Source organism: Phaenicophaeus curvirostris, chromosome 11, assembly GCF_032191515.1.
Source record: "Phaenicophaeus curvirostris isolate KB17595 chromosome 11, BPBGC_Pcur_1.0, whole genome shotgun sequence".
In the NCBI taxonomy this organism is placed as follows: Eukaryota; Metazoa; Chordata; class Aves; order Cuculiformes; family Cuculidae; genus Phaenicophaeus; species Phaenicophaeus curvirostris.
In genome coordinates, this window is record NC_091402.1 from 13477503 (window position 1) to 13493838 (window position 16336).

General features: G+C 40.5%; 1 protein-coding gene across 4 annotated transcripts in view; it reads left to right on the forward strand.

The window, feature by feature from the left end:
* The window catches only part of GRM7 (glutamate metabotropic receptor 7), a 300952-nt gene that overhangs the window by 230164 nt on the left and 54452 nt on the right, over positions 1-16336 (forward strand). The window lies entirely within an intron of this gene.

Sequence of the window (16336 nt, forward strand, 5' to 3'; positions counted from 1 at the left end):
GGGCAGTTTAGGGAAATACACCCTGGCAATCAGAGTAGAAATGCATGTGGAGAGATGCAAAACTTGGTCAGCTTTCTGCTTTACTGCCAACAGAAATCAAATTTAAAGTGCTCTTTGCAGATATATTGAATCAGCTCTGCTGAGACCAGCAGCTAGCTGGTATCCCAGCCCAGTGTGTTGCAACTGATGCTGTGGTGATTTAGGTACAAACATTACCAACTTCTTTCTTGCCTTAAGAAAAGAACAAGGAGAAAGAAACTTTATTCTTCCCATTGTGTTTATTTTTGGGGATGGTGGCCTTGGAGAAAGAAGGCATTGAACAGCCAGAGGACAGGATGATTTATTTTCCAAAATAGTTTTGGAAGTTTTATGGTCAAGAAAAAAACTTTTTAGATTTGCCCTTAAAGTATTCAAAAAGGGAGAACCTTAATTGCTGTGCAAATTTTGAGTAAATGGAATTCGAGAGGTGAAAAGTTGACCTGCTAGAGCTAAATCAAACTCTGAGTGACTAAGCACGTCACCTTCAGTTAGCTCCTGTGTGTTTTGCACATTTCTGTTGCTGCCAGGTGGCTCCGGCTAATGCTGGGTGATAGAGATCTGGTTTTACTTCTCTCTGAATCTTGTTTGGAGATAGCTGTAATTTCAGAGTGATTTGGCAAATACCTGCAACCCTAGTCTTTAGGCAGAAATGAAAATATTAGGTTGTCCTGACCTACTGTCAGACTGTTTTACTCTCCCCAGCCCTGACCGTATCTGCCTCCCCAGTCCAGAGGAAACTGGCGCCGTGTCTCCTTACCTGCAGCATACTCCAACTGAAACTAGGCATCAATTAACCTCTCATGGATCTTTTGTGGCTTTAGTAGCATACTGTCAGTTATTCCCACTTACTGAACCTAAACTCCCCCATGTAGGAAAGAGCTTTGGCTTCTTGCTGCTTTTTCCCCCCTCAATCTTCATTTAATGCTTGTTCTTTAATGCAAGACTTGGGCAAGCTGACTGCTGTGAATAAAAGTATTGCATGTTTTAAATTAGTGAGCAAATTTCAGATCCTGGCTAACACATCTCATTTTGTGCCAGGGATATAATTTTGAGTTTTACAGTTGTTAAATTTATGGGTTATTGAGGTAAAATCACAGGAAGACAGCAGTGTCGCTTGGGCAGCTCCATGCTTTGGCTACTAGTCGCTTCCATAGGAAGGTGCCTGCATCAGAGCTTTGGTCTCTGCAATTAAAGAGATTCATTGTACAGAGATTTGAAATTTTTTTGGCCTCAGTTCACCCATGGAAGAGGGGATCACCCAGGAGGAAGCAAGGGTTATGGAGGTTTTCATGTATCATCTTACCACTGCAATGGGCTTTACGAACAGCCGTTGCATCCCTAAAGGGAATTAATTTCAACTGGAAAGGAAGTCTGCCAAGTCTTACAAATGCTTCAAACACCTCTGCTCTCCCTGTCAAGGGACAGATAAGAAACAGCATAAGCGGCTTTAAACACAGTTGGGCCCATTTGTAACTTTGGTCTGATACAGGCAGTACAGAGCAGCTTTTGTGCTGCTGCCTGGGAATGCTTTTGTCCTGCAGGTGACCAAGATGAAGTGCTTTAAATTGTTGTCTGCAAAGATTTAACGAGCTGATAGAAAGACCCAAAGAATTTCAAAAGCTCCTGCCAGCATTGAAAATTATTTAGTAGCAAAAGCTTTAGGTTTCCATGTAGACACAGCTGAATTATCGAATTCTTCTTTGAAAGCAGAAGTTTCTTGTAGAAATTCATGTGGGACAGCAAAAGAGGTGATGATTAACTCGATTTCACACAGAGCCCAGAGGAGGGTACTGGGCAAAGTAAACAGCCCTTCACTTTGCTGTGCTCCAGCCAAGGGGAGCATCCCGTGTCACTGCACAAAGCTGGTGGTATCGGCTGCTTCTGTTTTCTACAGCCCCTGGGCAGCTGTGGCCTCAGGGCGCTGGGGATACTTCACTATCTGCCAGCTGCCACAGCCTGAACTGAGTGTTTTGCCCAACAAACTGTCTGATATGATGATACCAGCACAGGGGGCATGCATGAATGCACTTATGTGTCATCCCTGTAGGTGGTCGATCTGGCTCCCCCAGTCTATAGGCATTCAGTCATTGGCTGTATCACATTTGACTGGTACGCTGTGCCAAATCTGAGTGCTATACCTATGGCTTTCCTGTTCAGGCCTTTTCCCCCTTCTGGTCTACACACAGGTCAAGCTGCAGTAGTTTTGCTGCTTTGTTTTCTTTTCTGTCTCTCTGGTTTTTTGAATGGGGATGAGGGCGTTTTACTTTTTTGTGATTACTAGTGATTTCCTGTCAGATATTTTCCTTGGAAAATATTGTGTTTAAGCTTAGCCATAGAGGTCTTTGCTGAAATGGAAATTGCACCTGCTGAAAATTTCATGCAACACCATCTTTTAAACTGAGAAATGGTGTTACATAATGTTGTGGTTTTCATTGTGTGGATTTATTTTATTTTATCAATATATACAAGCATAATGTTGTTTGGTAGAAAACATATTGAAAATATCTACCTTGTTCAGTGTAGAAAACAACAACAGCAACAACAAAAGAACTAGAATCATGCTGCAAGTAATTCATAAAAGGCAAACACTTCAAGCAGTAGCATTTGCAACAGACTGGAGAGACAGGGTGTGGTCTGAGAAAAGCTGGATATCAGAATTTGCGCTACAGGATGGAAATAAAACATTCAATGAATTGGAGGTGTGGTGCAGGGGAAAAGTGGATTTCTGACCTTTTTACAGCTTGCATTTACTCACACAGTTTCTTTGTTCGCTCTCTGAAAGTTCAGAAAACAGATGGTCAGCTATAATTTATACATTTAGTTTGGTAGCGCAGCATTTTCTTTCCTAATAAGTGTGGACCACAGTTGTCCTTGCTGAGCTTCACCATACTTTGAGTTTCTACAGCTTTGATGCCATGGTCACATAGCTGTTCCTGCACACTTGTGAATTACTGCTCTTGCCTAAGTTCTGGGGCTACTATGCATCAGGGTGGGGGGGGTGTTTATGTTTTTTTGTAACTATGTTGATATATTCTAAAATGCTGGTGTAGCCTTTCTTTGAGGACTAGGACACTGTACTGGGGACTGGAATTGTGCCAGGTCTTTGCTCAGAAAGCCACTAAATGTAGAAAGGAATCATTGCAGAGAAGAATCTCTTACTATTCAACTCTGAGCAGCTCCTAGTGATCTTAACAGGTTGCCCAGAGAAACTGTGGGTGCCCCATCCCTGAAGATGTTCAAGGCCAGGTTGAAGGACCTGATCAACCTGATCTAGTGGGAGGTGTCCCTGTCCATGGCAGGGGGCTTGGAACTAGATGATCTTTAAGGTTGCTTCCAACCCATACCATTCTATGACTCTATGAAAAATATTGTCAGCTAAAGGGCTGGTGGGTTTTTGGGGTTGAGGACAGGGGACAGCGTCCATCCCTGCTCACTTCCCATCTTCTGCCTTGGTGTTGCTGAGTGTTAACCTGCATGTTTGGAGAGGAACTATAGGCATGAAACACTGCTTTTACACTCCTAGGGTAATTGTTTTTGACAACGAAACTATTTTAAATTCTCCACAGATGTGTGGGTATCTTATCAGAAACAAAGTGGCCTCAAAGAGCTGTTAAACCAATTATAGGAGTCATAGCTCCACAGCAGAGTCAATACAAAGTGGCACTTGAAAAGAGCATAGATTCCTCTGTAAGGTCAGGCGAAGCACGGCTAAATCAATAAGCCAAATTGAGTCAAAATTTTATAGTACAAAAGTGAAAGGATGGGAAGGGATGCAGGTGGTATGGGAATGCATCCTGTGGGAAACTGTGCCTTGCATCCTGCCCTGCACAGCCCTGCACTGGAGATTAATTACTACCTGCAGCCTGTAGGTTGCTAATAATTTTTTTCTTCAATTATCTGTTTCTGATTTTAACTCATTTCCAGAAGCAGGGCACTGCAGTAGGGAATTGCTCAGGGTCAGCAGTTTGGGGTCAAGTCCCACTGACCTGTCCCTACATTCCGCATGGGGAGCTCTGTTGTGCTGCTCTTCACATGGTACCTCGGGACCCCAGGCTTGCGCTGCTGCTGGGGATGCTGCAGCTCTCTGCTGCCTGGATGCTGTGTTTGTTCCTTCCATGGGGAGGCTGTTTCCTGGCAGCACATTGCTGCTTGAGCAGTGTTACAGGAGATGTATTTGGGATTAACCTGCTTTCACAAAGTTCTTTTTTTAAAAAAGAAAAAAACCTTTTAATAGGTCTTGTTGTATGCAGTATGACAGAGCATGTGATATGCTCTAATGCATCTTGGAAACACCTATTCATAGGTGGCAGTAATAATTTGGAGGTTTGTTGTGTTTCTCTTGTAATGTAAATATTTTTTAAACTTACACCATTGCAGATTTCCAGAGGCAATACTTTTATGGTAAAAGCAAAGTGAAGGGGGAAAACATCGTAGTTAAACCAATGTGATACATAGCATTTTTAAAACACTGGTTTGCTTTTTATTTGTATGTATTGGGTTTGTATGGCAAGATTTTGGCAACAGGGGGGGCTACAGGGGTGGCTTCTGTGAAAGCTGCTAGAAGCTTCTATGTCCAATAGAGCCAATACCAGCCGGTTCCCAGACAGACCTGCCGCCGGCCAAGCCTGAGCCCATTGGTAATGGTGGTAGCTCCTCTGGGAGAAGATTCTTAACTAAGAAGCAGGAAAAAAACCTGTGCAAGAGAAATTGCAGCAGAAGAAAGGAGTGAGACTATGTGAGAGAAACAACTCTGCAGACCCCAAGGTAAGTGAAGGAGAAGGGGAGGAGGTGCTTCAGGTGCCAGAGCAGATTCCACTGCAGCCTGTGGTGCAGACCATGATGAGGCAGGCTGTCCCCCTGCAGCTCGTGGAGGTCCATGGTGGAGCAGGCAGGAGGCTGGGACCCCGTGGGAAGCTCATGCTGGATCAGGCTTCTGGCACAACCTATGGACCCATGGAGAGAGGAGATTTGCTGGCAGGACTTGTCACCCTGCAGAGGACCCATGCTGGAGCAGTCTGTTCCTAAAGGATTGCACCCTGTAGAAGGACCTTACCCTGGAACAGTTCATGAAGAACTGCAGCCCATGGGAAGGACTCAACGTTGGCAAAGTTCATCAGGACTGTGTCTCGTGGGAGAGACCCAACACTGGAATAGGGGAAGAGTGTAAGGAGTCCTACCTCCTGAGGAGTAAGGAGTGACAGAGATAATGTGTGATGAACTGACTTGACTGCAGCCACCATTCCCTGTGCCCCTGCACTGCTTAGGAGGAGGAGGTAGAGAAAATTGAGAAGGAAATTAAGCCCAGGAAGAAGGGAGGGGTGAAGGAATGTATTTTTAGGATTTGATTTTATTTTCCATTATCCTACTCTGATTTGATTGGTAATAAGTTATTTTTTTTCCCAAGTCAGGTCTGGTTTGCCCGTGACAGTAATTGGTGAGTGGTTTATCCCTGCCCTTATCTCAACCCATGAGCATTTAATTATATTTTCTCTCCTCCATCCAGCTGAGGAAGCGAGTGACAGAGCAGCTTTGGTGGGCTCCTAGCACCCAGCCAGGGTCAACCTACCACACTAGATATAAAAGTCAATTTATTATTAAGAAAAACAATACTTTTAAACACTTACTACAATTTTTTAAATCTTTTTAGTATAACACAGTTGTATTTATGATTAAGTGAATATTAAAATATTGCTCAGACAAGCAAATAGAAGTAAACCTCCCAGACCTATACATGGCATCCTCAATCAGTGCCTTCTGCAGCAGAATGGACAGAAACTTGCCTTTACCATCCTCTGACGGAGTCAACAGAAGGCAGCTTTATCTGTAAGGCAAGTTGTCTGGCAGTGTGTCCCCAGCCCCAGTGTCCTTGCTCACTGGCACTTGATGGCAAGTGGCAAAGGCAGCAGAGCTTCTTCACAGTCTGGCAACATAGTAGACTTCCCAGAAGTGATTCATCCCTCTCCTTTTTTTGGAGGAGAATGTCCTAAGAAGGTAACTGAGATAAAAAGCACATCATAAACTTAATGTAAGTTTTGGAAATAATATCTGTAAAAAAAAAAATTGCACAGGAAGGATGTAATAGAATACTATGGAATGTTGAATTTGGGTGCATTGGTGGTGGTGTATGCAGATTAACAGGACAGCAGGAATCGCCTGTAGGTTTGTGTTAAACAGCCTTGGTTAGGGCGGGGCTTTTTCTTTTCACTGTATTCTTCCTTTATTCTAACAATATTCAGCTCTAATTCTGAAGGACTGTGAGATCACAAGCTATTTTCTTCTCCTACGGTTATTGAGTATTGCCATATATATATACACACACCCACATATATATACACACACATTGTTCTTCAAATTAAATTTCCTGAATCCCTAGAATATAATACTGAAAAATTAGATACCTTTAATGGCAAACCTGAACATCAATCTGCTTTATATAGCAGACATGCCAGAATCCACTTGGGTACTTTACTTGCCCAAAACCTAATGCTGCTTTGCATTACTGTACAAGCGTGCTTGGCATTTTACTAAGACTGACAGCATCCCTTATTAGTATGTACAGATATGTGGCTTACTGTGAGCGTGCTCTTCAGATTTTGAAGGAGGAATGCAATTTGGAAATGTGCCAGAGCTGTAGGCATCAGATTAAAAGAAATCATTGTCTCTGCAGGTTTGAAGTCCATATCTGTACTCTTTAACTATGTACAGACATAGTTGTGTTTGTTGAATATTCCCCTAAGAGCTTATTTTCTCAAATTATGTCATTGAACTCATATAGAGGGATATGTCATCATTATATTTTTATGTTTCATGAAGATTTTATTGCCTTGTAGCTGTGATTACTTTTATTTAGTAATTGCTAAGATTAAAACAATATATTTCTGGATATGTCTACAAGCTAGTAATAACTGTCAACATGCTCCTGAATATATTCTCCAAATGAGATTGTTTTCTTCAAGTATTTTTAGGACTTTTTTCAAGTTAGAAAAGTAATAATCGTGACTCTGACTAGAGTGATGATGATACCTCAGCCAGTGTGGTCTTCCTGCTTAAGAACTTTGTTCATCCTGGAATGAAGCAAAATGAGGAAAGGTTGACCGTGCAGTCACTGTTTTCCTTTAGCTTATTTTTGCATCCAGATTGTGTAACCCTTTGGCGGTGGGGACTTTTTATTGTAACGCAACCACTATGAAATTTGAAGTCCTTAGTTCTACCTACTCTTCCACCTTCCCTCCTGTTTCTCTGTATTTTTAATGCCAATTTTATTCAAATCAATAAGCATGGTAAGTCAGATATATTTGGCAGCAATATTTTTGCTTATTGTGTTGAGTGTTACATAAATACTATAATTTGAAGGCACATGCAAAGTAGAGTCTTATTCAGATTAAATAATGTCACATTAATGTGGTAGCACTTCAGTGTATGTTCTATTTTTCAGTGAAACTAACTTACCCTTCAATTCTCTGTAACACAAATAACGATTAACCAGGTAGGACACACATTTATTTTCTCCCCTGGGAAGGCCTGAGATGACAGTTACTATAGTAACTCTACATACGTGGATTTTGGAGTTATAAGGATTTTAATGCAACATTTTTTGCAGTTGGGAGATTGAGAAAATCAGGCTTTAAGGCTCACAGGCAGCGTGACTTCGAATCTACCATTAATTTGGGCTCATACATTTAAAGAAACATTCTTGTAATAGTACCTGCATAAAAAGAAATCATTAACCACAAAGATTAATTTTTGTCATTGATATGTTTTTGGTCACTTTGTTATCTTGGGAATCTGCATGTTCAAATGCTGAGGTTCTTAATTTTATCCAGCCTCAAGACTGTATTTCTGAGAAAACTATGGGCTATAATGATCTGACATTAGAATTGTCCTGAGACAAGCTTGAAGTGAAAAGCAGCTTTACTTAATTTCAATTAAAGTCCTGCAGGCTGGAGCTGTAAGGTCTGAAGATTCTCCAAGAAAAGCGTATACGCTGAAGTCCACTTCTGTGCAGTATTGGACTATTCGCAGTGAGTGCATAATGTTTCATTTTAAATGAGAGAAAATTAATTGTTCTGTGAAATCTAGAAATTGAATAGTGGATTTTTTGGGGTGGTAACCTTTATTACAAAGATTATTCTGGTTGTCTGTATTCTTATCAGTATATATAAAAGCATGGCTGTAAAAGTATATAAAAACCTGAAAGTGTCTATAGAGTTTCAAACTTAATTTCTGTAGAAATAATCAAAAATCTTAAACATATAACTTCTCTGTAAAGTTTATAGTAAGATTTATTTTATCTTCTGCATTTGTTTTCTCTTCGAAGTGAAAAAGGATGTTGTTACTAGTCAAAAATAGCACAAAAGGTTTGTAATGTGTCACTGCTGCCAATGATTTAGCCCTAAAAAAAAACCCAAAAAAGTATTTACATACATATCCTTAAAAGCAGTAAGTGCTACAGTAATTTGGAGTTCTGGAGTTGCTGATCTTTTGCCACATACTTCATCCCTAAATGAGCAGATACTCACAGACTCGCCCCTTACTGAAAAGAGCTGGTTTATATCCTTTAGCAGCTGCTTTTAAGAATTCCCGTGGGGGAACACGATTCAGGAAAAACGTAGTAGTGCTGACTAGATGGCTTCATAGTGTTTACTATTCACTTTAGGGTCAAGATGGCCTCATCATGTATACCTACCCTCACCTGTCCCCTGCTTAATAGGTTGCTGCAAGGAAAAATAATAAAAAAAAAAATTTAAAAAAAAGAGAGGCAGAAAAAGAAGTAAAATTATAGTGATCTAAATTTGGGAACCTGGAATTTCTGGAGGTACCATACGCTAAGACCTTGGTATAAAGGAGGGAAGTATGGTGATTTGTCATTTCTGTTTGACAGGGTGGGGAAATAGCTTAGGGCTCACAAAGAGAAACTCAAATTAGAGCTTAAATAGAAAAAGTTGTTTGACTGCTTGATGCCAAAAAGGGTGGGAGATTGATACTGCCGGTGCCCTGCTCTCCCCTCTGAGGTTAAGGCTTGGAGATGATTGAGTGTTCACTGCTTGGGTTGGTGATCCAAAGGCTGCTACGCCACGATGTTGTACCTGCTCCTGCGGAGGACAGGCATGACTCTCATTAGCAGGAGATGGATCAGGTGAAGGCTCCAAGGTTCGTGAGGAGATGTGTGATGGAAGGTAGATTTACTTCTGGGTAATGGTTGTATTTTCAAGAAAAATTGAAGTTATTTTACTTTGTGGCTATGCAGGATGTGCCTGAGGCAACACGTCTAGAAATGACAGGGCGTTTCACAATTTCATTGCCTCGTCTCAAGCTTTAAATATACTTTCCTGCTTGGTACGGGTGCACAGAGAGCAAGGAGAGTGTGGTTCTGTCTTTCTGCACAGCTGCCCATGCCCTGATGTGTCAGTCTGTCCCGCACTGCAGGAGAACGTGCTGCTCCCTTCAGGGCCAGCTGCTGTCTGGAGCTCCATGCGGGTACTCCAGGGGCCTGGGATTTGACACTCAATATTTCAAAAGCACTTTGAGTCACTTTTGTAAAGTATTAAGTATTTCCTGAAGTTTTGCTACTCTCTGAAGTGAGAGTAAAATGGTATATTAGTATGTGTTGCTATGAAATTTCTGGTAATTCCATTTCTGTGCTGGGTAGAAAACAATGAATGGTGGGAAAATATGTCTGTATATTTAAGTATATTTTTAAAGCTTTAATTTTTACTTATTTCTGGAACTATATAATGATTTTGGATTTTTATCCACCACTAATTTATATAATGTTCAGCCAGGGAAAGATTAGAGTGTTTCAGAAATGAATACAATAATAGCAGTAATAACAGTTCCTTGTATGGAGAAGAAACCTAGACTGTTTTACAGATGGATTTAAAAACTATGAGTTAGAAGCTTTGTATCAGCTGGTATGTAGCAATTTTAGCAGCACTCAGAAATATAGATATAAGATATATTGTATTATTATATCATGTATTATAAGATATATTATATAAGATGTAAGATATTATAAGATATATAAAATATAAGATAATAAGATATATTACATTATATATTATGTAGATATAAGATAGGCAGGTGTGTGTAATTCTGTATCTGTTCTAAGGCTGTTTTCATCACTGAGTTATGCTGAGTGCCCTCTAGGATTGCATTAACCACATTAATAACAGCATCATCGAGTGGGAAAGACTGGGCCACTCAAACTAGGCAGAAAATAATCACCCAGGATTTGGCCAGGATGTGAGAGTTGACATCTGTGCTCTTCAGAGGCATCTTTAGTGACTGGAAGTACGAACAAATTTGGGTGATAAATGCTGCATTGTATTCAGAACTCTTCTAGAAGAGGGATTTCTGTGGGCACTTGATCTTGTCTGGGAGATCTCCCATCCAGGTATCTGACTATGTTCAACCAAGGCTGTAAAAGGCTGTAGAATTGCTAAAACTGCAGGTCTGTGTTGTCTGTATTGTCAAGGCAGGTATTTAAAGCTAGGTAACACGAAAAAGTGCATACTCTGGGTGAAATAAGAGATGATTAGAGTAATTAGATCCCTCTCAGAAGACCATAAATTAATGGTGATTATGATTCTTGAAACAACAGAAGCATAAGGTACATCTAACATTGATCTGCTTTATCACATTTGCTGCATTGTAATGCTCCTTTAATGTTAATATGTACTTTTGTAGTAAAATCTAATTGAAAACACCGAGCTGGCAGAGCCCAAGGCCACAATCATGTTCCACATAATTACCTAAGGAGGAGGGTGTACATTTCCAATGAATGGATGCCGCCAACCGTTAGCCAGGTATAAGCAGAGCAGTCATTGTGTTCATGCTTATACAGTAATAGCCTTACAGGAGTATATAGGTGAAAGCTAAAGGATAATTAACAATCAATTCATTTTGTGAAATTTTCAATTACAAAACCAGGTATCTTCATAATGGAGTAATAATACTACATTTAAATTTGTATGTAGCTGTCTCATAACAGAGATGTATTCATTTAAGTAGAAATTACTTTAAGTTAGCAACCCCGCGGTAGTTCTGCAGTCTCCAAGGGACTCTTTGAAGCCTGCAAGCATGCTGCTTTGATGTGTGATGGAGAAAGTGAGGGATCTCTTTGCTGTGATAATTCTAGCCTTTTCCACTCCCTTCTGTGCTGAGAAGAGAGAAAAAAATCTTTATTCGGAAGATGGGAAAATAAGTGGAAACTAAAAACAAGCATGCAGCATAAAGGGGAAAATGTGTCCTCCCAAATCTGGTTAGAATCACCAGTTCTGTGACCAGGATACAATGCGACAGGGCTGCCGTATTCCCTGCTGTGTTCTGTGCTCTCCCCCTCTGGACCACTTAAACAGACCACAAATGGATAACTGAAAATACTCCCCTCTTGCAAAGAAACTGCAGGTTTCTGAGAACATCTCAGAGCAGAGCATGCTGCTGCAGGCACTGTCCTGGAAGCAGAAAGGGGATAATCTGGGACAAAATGATAAATTAATAATTTTTCATTGGCCTTTGAGGAGAACCATTCTTCCGCATAGAGCAGCTAAACTGCTGCACCTGGTCATCAAAGTGGGAATGAAAACATTCTCCTCAGCCTTCTGTATTTTGATTTTGCCCAGTTAACCAAGAGCCACAACATATAACAAAAATCTCAAATTGCCTGGGACACCACACTTCAGAGTATTTTTCATGCCTTGCCATATTACATCTTCTGAGCTCCAGAGTGGCGGAGCCATTTGTCCACAACTCTCCGGCCACACTGCCTCTGCTCAGCTTTGCTTAGTATACAACTGTCACCTTCCTGTGAATACACGTGAGCACTGCACATATTTGAAAAATATGCCAGGGGAAAGTGTGGAAGAAGGGTATCTTTTTGGTCTGTGATTTCTGCTGCATACTTAACTGCCTCTGGTTAAAAAACAACATAATTTTGAAAGGGAGAGATGTGTGGGTGTTTAATACATAGTGTTGACATGTACTTTTTTGGTTCCTTATTTTTTTTTAGAAAATGTGGAACTGCCAGGAGAGTTTTACATATGAAAAGCAATCTCTGCATAGGCCCCTGTTAGTGTTGCACAACAGTTTTTATCTGCAGCATAAACTGACAACACAACGTGAAATAATTGCAGATCCTTTGAGTCCAGAAAAGTAATTACTTTGTTGATGAAACTTTTCTCTTTGCTTGCGTTTTGATATCTCTGCAGTGTCAAACTCGCTTGCGCTGACAACATAATTTCTTCAGCAAAACTGTTGTCGACCATGCAACTGCTGTTGGGTATTACTGGGGGATTTATTAAACTTGCTGTGTTTTCATGGTAGCAACAGTAAGAACTCAGACTTGCAAACCCCTGGTTTGTGAATAGTATTTCTGAATAGTGCAAATAGTCAGAGGTACCACAAGGTAGCTACACATACGAACAAAGGGAAACTGTATAATTATGAAATAGCTCTCTAAAGTTAGTTTACAATGAAGTAATCATAAAATTATCTCATTTGCTCAGAACAGTGGAGGGTAAGTTTAGTTTAATGTCTTTGCAGATAGTTTCAGTTGTGATAATGCATTTTAATGGTTATTTTGAATTTCCTGTGTGTGTGAGGCTTAAGTTAAGTACATTACAAAGATGATGTGGTTTCCCAGAAATATTGATATATTCCTGCAATGCTGATTCTTTTTTAGCATGCATTTTTTTGGGGAGAGTCCTATTTCAGGGGTTCAGGTGGGGTGATTTTGGGCTGTACTTAAAGGTCACTCCCTGTGCTAACCTCTACAGGATCTTTCTACCGCAGGTGGCTAGAGTATGGTATGCTGTGCTATGTCTGTGTGATGTATAGTGCATTTGATTTTTGCTGCAGAAAACCTCAGTTCCCATTAATGCTCTTTTGTTTGAACAAGAGTTAATCATCTTTTCAGAAAAATCCTGTAGATCATGGCTAACATTGTAACCCAAATGCTAGGAGCTGAAGTAGCATTTTGTGAGAGCAGATCATAACCAGTTTCTGAACCCCACGGGTATTGTAGAAACATATTATGTTATTTTGAGTAAGAAATAATGGCTACTGATTCTAAGCTCATCCAGGAACAAAAAGAAAACCATGAAGGGCTTATTCAATACAATGTAAGTTATGCAGATGTTTCTCAATTTTCTTGTTGAATTTGTATGCCAGAGTCAGGGTTTCATTTGATCAAACCATTTCAGCAGAAAGAATGGGTCCTTAAGCACTTTTGTCATTCCTTATGAACAGCTTATGAAAGCAGCCTGCAGAAGGGCACAAAATCAAGTACCCTTGTCAGTCCCACATGGAAGGAGCATCCTTTATTGCCAGTACTTGGGTTGTGCATTCAGAGCTAAATTTTTCTTCTGTTCCTTTTAGAATAGACAAAAACAAAATGGAAGAAGAAAACAAACCTGCTAGGAGAGAGTCAGTCAAGTGAAGCTTTGCTATTGATTCGGTCAGAGTGAGCTAGCGGGGCGGGCATCACAGAGCAGTGACTTACTACATGCAGTACAATTGTATTATCCTGCATCAGATGAGTGTGGAAAGAAGAGAGAATAGGTGGATTTGGAGCTAGTTACTCAGGCAACATTTTAACTGAGAGAGTAAGTCTGAACTGACTTCTCTACAAAATCAGTAAAAAATCCAAAGTTGCGGGGACTGGTAAGGAAATCTCCCTGATCGCAAAGCAAAACCTCCATTGATCATGGAGATAGTTGCAGTTTGCTCTGAATAAGATCCTCTAACACAAAAATGTCAGGTCCTCTGTGCGTATCAGTGAGCTAAATATAGCTGTATTTGCAGAGGAAGAAAACAGCTATTCTTGAAAATGCATTTTTAGTTTAGCAAGGCCAATTTAATGCAAAGCAAAAAATAAGTTTCACTGTACACAAGAGATGAACTCAAAAATATTGACCTGAAGGATTTATTTGTTGTTTTAAATGGTTTAAGCAGGCATGTAATAATAATAAAAGCAGAAGCCATCATACTCAGTCAAAGAAATTGCCTTATATTTTGTCTTTGAGGCATAAGCTTAGCAGAAGGTTAAAAAGAAACAACAATGAATTCTCGTAGACTGAAGCAAAAATTTTGTGTCCCAAGTGTACCCCGTCAAAATTGATTTGGGGCATGTTTATACTTCTGCATTTTGAAATAATGGCTTCTTTAAAATCTGTGTTTGTATTCACCAGAAACAGTTCAGCAAAAAGAGCCAGCAAAGCTCCCTCCTTACCCCAAGCAGAGCTGGGGAGGTCCTGCAGACCTGGTTGCGCTGTGCCAGTGCAGAATATGTCTCTTGTTCTGTGGGGTGTGGAGGTGCTGGGCACTGGTAAGGGCCACAGCCACCAGCATGACATATGCTATGGTCCCCAGCCAGCTCCCTGCGGAAGCTGAGCTGCCCCAACACAATTTAACCTGGTTGTGGAGGAACCAAGGTGTCATCGTTCAACAGTGAGCACAAACCAAACCCCCTGCAGTGCCTGGTGCAGAGATGTCACCAGTTTCCCCCTCTTCCCATACTTCCCAGGCAACTTTAGAAATTTGTGATGTTGTTTATACGGCAGAAAGCAGCTGACAGCTATTGTCAGAGGATCAATACCTTATGACAAATGAAAAGCCTCTCAAAGAGAAAGAGGTTAGTCTGTGACTGCCAAAACAAAGATGCCTACAAGCATATACAAGAGGTGTTGCTGTGATGCACGGGCGAGGAGACAAATTGGAAGAGATAAGGGAACCTTGGGGAAGAGATCAGGAAGATATTATTATTTTACTGTTTTTTTCCCCTGTTAAAGAAGGGGTCTCACTGAGAAAGTGCTCTGCTCAACATGTCCAAGCAAAACTCTGGTAGGTGGGAGGCACAGTAGCAAAGCAAAGCTGGAGCTGACCATACCACGACAGCGAAGGGCTTTGTGGGGGCAAGAGCCATGTCCCATCTCTGCCCACAGCTGTGGCATAGCTACCCCCATGGGTTGTTACCAGGTCAGCGTGATGCTCTGGGCAGAGAAAGGAAAAGAAAAAACAAGGAAGACCCTTTCTTTATGCAATTTAGTGGTTTTACATAGTTTCCGTCTTAAATTTTGTCTTTGCTGTTGCTGATATGCCTGTCCTTGCATTCTCTCAGCAGCAGGAAATGAAGTTCTGTATGTTTTCTTTCCTAGACTGAGTTGTGGGGGTGGGAAAGGGAGAGACAGTACCTGGAAATGTACCTACTGATCCCTAGTGGTACAAAAGAGTATTTTACAAGACAGGCTCCCTTATCTGGCAGGTATTTCCCAGCCAAATCTCTGTTAATGGCGTCTGCTGCAGTGCGCAGGAGATCCTTGTTGACTTCTTTAATTGTCAAGGCTTTATGAAGGGTTTTTCAGGTTTAGCACTTTTCAGCTAATGATGTCAGATATTTCACCAAGAGATGATTCAGCCTGTGTTCCCATTTGGCCTTGAAATGACTAACCTATCTGTGGTCACAAAACACAGGACAGGGGAATGAGGTGAAGTTCATATTTACAAAGAACAGATCGCTCACTCAGCAATAACCACTTTTCTTACACTGTGAAATGTCCATTAATCACCCTCCATTCAGCCATTAACTGCTCCTGCCAGAGGGGGGAAACCTGAGATTCCATCCTGCCTATGCTCCTGAGTCATATGGTTTCACCAATTAAGTAATGTTCAGGTTGCATTTATGACAACTAAGAAAAAAAAATGTATGTATTGTAAATTGAGTATCTCAAGCATTCACAACATCTTCATTGGACTTGGGATTATATTACAGAGACATTTATTAAAAAGAATGCAGAGGGAGTAGGAGGAGAAAATATGTGATGAACAATATACTATCATCTTCTTGTTCATTGTGATTTACATTTTCAACATCAGAGCAGCCTGTAATGTTTAATGGAGATAATTAAATATAATTTGAAGACAAGATAGCTCTTTTTAGTAGTGGAACAGATCCTGCTAACAAACTTAACTAGCAACAGTAATTCACCAGTAAGCTGAAAAGTAAAATGCATTTAAAAGATTAGCACTAGATTGTGTGAGGTGATGCTAACAGAAAGGAATGAAAATCAATTAGTTTAGCCAAGGTGCTTAAAGCATGATTACAGCTGGAGAGAAAGTCTTGTGAAAACTGATATTACGTAGTAGTTAAGATTTATTCTGGTACCTTAATTGGAGGACCAGGGAACTTTAAGCAGAAAGATCAAGTAATTTGATTCTCTAGAACTTCAAAATCAATGTAGTTTTAGCGTATTTTATTGACTGGAAGATGAAATCTGTTAATGACTGAAGATAAGAAAGAAGG